Below are 2,669 nucleotides of genomic sequence, written 5' to 3'. Positions count from 1 at the left end.
CATATGATACAGGGAGAAAGGGGTAACACAAGAATCAGGGAAAGGGGCAAAAACAAATAACTTCCTATCATAGAGAGAGGAGTGATAGGGCAGACAGAAATAGGGGTAAGAAGCAATGATAGAGAGGTAACAAGAGAATTAGGGATGGGGCAAGGGGAAACAATGATAGAGAGAGGGGTAACAAGAGAAGTAGGGATGGGGCAAGGGGAAACAATGATAGAGAGAGGGGTAACAAGAGAATTAGGGATGGGGCAAGGGGAAACAATGATAGAGAGAGGGGTAACAAGAGAAGTAGGGATGGGGCAAGGGGAAACAATGATAGAGAGAGGGGTAACAAGAGAAGTAGGGATGGGGCAAGGGGAAACAATGATAGAGAGAGGGGTAACAAGAGAAGTAGGGATGGGGCAAGGGGAAACAATGATAGAGAGAGGGGTAACAAGAAAAGTAGGGATGGGGCAAGGGGACACAGGTTAATAAAGTTGGGGGGGGGGTGACACAGATAGTAAAAGGCACAACGTATCCCACACAGGTCACCGACCACCAATCCCCAAATCATTAGCCTCTCTGAGCCCCCATAGAAGCTCTCCCACCAGGTGTTATCCCATGTAGGTGCTACAGAGTGGGGCATTTCTCCTGCCAGGGGTCCCTAATTCACCCCCCCAACAGCACCCAAGCAGCCCAATGCCAGGGGTCCCTGTGCAACTCTGCACCCCCCCAACAGCAGCACCCAAGCAGCCCAATGCCAGGGGTCCCTGTGCAACTCTGCACCCCCCCAACAGCAGCACCCAAGCAGCCCAATGCCAGGGGTCCCTGTGCAACTCTGCACCCCCCCAACAGCAGCACCCAAGCAGCCCAATGCCAGGGGTCCCTGTGCAACTCTGCACCCCCCAACAGCAGCACCCAAGCAGCCCAATGCCAGGGGTCCCTGTGCAACTCTGCACCCCCCAACAGTAGCACCCAAGCAGCCCAATGCCAGGGGTCCCTGTGCAACTCTGCACCCCCAACAGCAGCACCCAAGCAGCCCAATGCCAGGGGTCCCTGTGCAACTCTGCACCCCCAACAGCAGCACCCAAGCAGCCCAATGCCAGGGGTCCCTGTGCAACTCTGCACCCCCCCAACAGCAGCACCCAAGCAGCCCAATGCCAGGGTTCCCTGTGCAACTCTGCACCCCCCCCAACAGCAGCACCCAAGCAGCCCAATGCCAGGGGTCCCTGTGCAACTCTGCACCCCCCCAACAGCATCACCCAAGCAGCCCAATGCCAGGGGTCCCTGTGCAACTCTGCACCCCCCCAACAGCATCACCCAAGCAGCCCAATGCCAGGGGTCCCTGTGCAACTCTGCACCCCCCCAACAGCATCACCCAAGCAGCCCAATGCCAGGGGTCCCTGTGCAAGTCTGCACCCCCCCAACAGCAGCACCCAAGCAGCCCAATGCCAGGGGTCCCTGTGCAACTCTGCACCCCCCCAACAGCACCCAAGCAGCCCAATCCCAACGGTCCCTGTGCAACTCTGCACCCCCCCAACAGCACCCAACAGCCCGGTGCCAGGGGTCCCTGTGCAACTCTGCACCCCCCAACAGCAGCACCCAAGCAGCCCAATGCCAGGGGTCCCTATGCAACTTTGCACCCCCCCAACAGCACCCAAGCAGCCCAATGCCAGGGGTCCCTGTGCAACTCTGCACCCCCCCAACAGCATCACCCAAGCAGCCCAATGCCAGGGGTCCCTGTGCAACTCTGCACCCCCCCAACAGCACCCAAGCAGCCCAATGCCAGGGGTCCCTGTGCAACTCTGCACCCCCCCAACAGCACCCAAGCAGCCCAATGCCAGGGGTCCCTGTGCAACTCTGCACCCCTTCGTGCCCGGTGCTGTGGATCTGTGCCACCCTACATGCACTGGGGGGCATAAGCTGGGAACTTGCAGGGAAACTGCATTGCTCTGCATCACTTGCACAGCTTTGCACCATTAACCCTTTAAAGAGTTTGGGCACAATGGCCACTGTTTGCTGAGGGTCATTCAACCTTTGCCCTTTCTGGCAGTTGCATTTCCCCTGTACCACCCCAGTAACCCCTTGCTTGCTGTCTCACTTTTCCATTGCCCACTTAACCATTTCAGTTCTTACCTGTCCCCTCGGAGAGTCCGAGGCCAGCAGGTCTGTGTCGGGCAGTGCCAGAGAGACGAGGGGAAGGAACAGGTGTGAGGAGGAGGAGGAGGAGGAGAAGGGAGAGAGGCGAGAGGGAAGAGATGCAGGGATGATGCTCTGTGCGGCTCTCTGTGTGTCTCTCAGCAGGGGAAGGAGAGGGGGGAGAGGGAGAGGAGGAGACAAAGGAGCAAATGAATAGAGGATGGAGAAAGAGAGAGAGTACCCGGGGCTACAGGGCAACTATCCTCTGCCCCTTGGGTACATGGAGCTCCTGTGCCCTGCGCCTGGCACTCACACAGTTAACTGCCTCTGCACAATCTCATTCATCTGAATGGCCAAACCTGGCACCCTGTCCCCCATACTGTATATAGGGGGGGTGACAGTATGGGGGGACAGGGTGAGTGGGTCTGTATATAATATAGGGGAGGTGACAGTATGGGGGACAGGGTGAGTGGGTCTGTATATAATATAGGGGGGGTGACAGTATGGGGGACAGGGTGAGTGGGTCTGTATATAATATAGGGGAGGTG

General features: G+C 57.7%; 1 protein-coding gene across 1 annotated transcript in view; it reads right to left on the bottom strand.

The window, feature by feature from the left end:
* The window catches only part of doc2a (double C2 domain alpha), a 39,669-nt gene extending 37,394 nt beyond the window's left edge, over positions 1 to 2,275 (bottom strand). The window contains exon 1 of the mRNA XM_031893060.1: positions 2,119 to 2,275. The gene's annotated coding sequence lies outside the window, so the exon portion shown is untranslated. The remainder of the gene's footprint in view (positions 1 to 2,118) is intronic.
* Between the last annotated feature and the right edge of the window lie 394 nt (positions 2,276 to 2,669).

The sequence above is a fragment of the Xenopus tropicalis genome, chromosome 9 (assembly GCF_000004195.4).
Source record: "Xenopus tropicalis strain Nigerian chromosome 9, UCB_Xtro_10.0, whole genome shotgun sequence".
Classification (NCBI taxonomy): Eukaryota; Metazoa; Chordata; class Amphibia; order Anura; family Pipidae; genus Xenopus; species Xenopus tropicalis.
The sequence above is the reverse complement of the archived record's forward strand: the minus strand, read 5'-3'. Positions and strand labels throughout refer to the sequence as shown.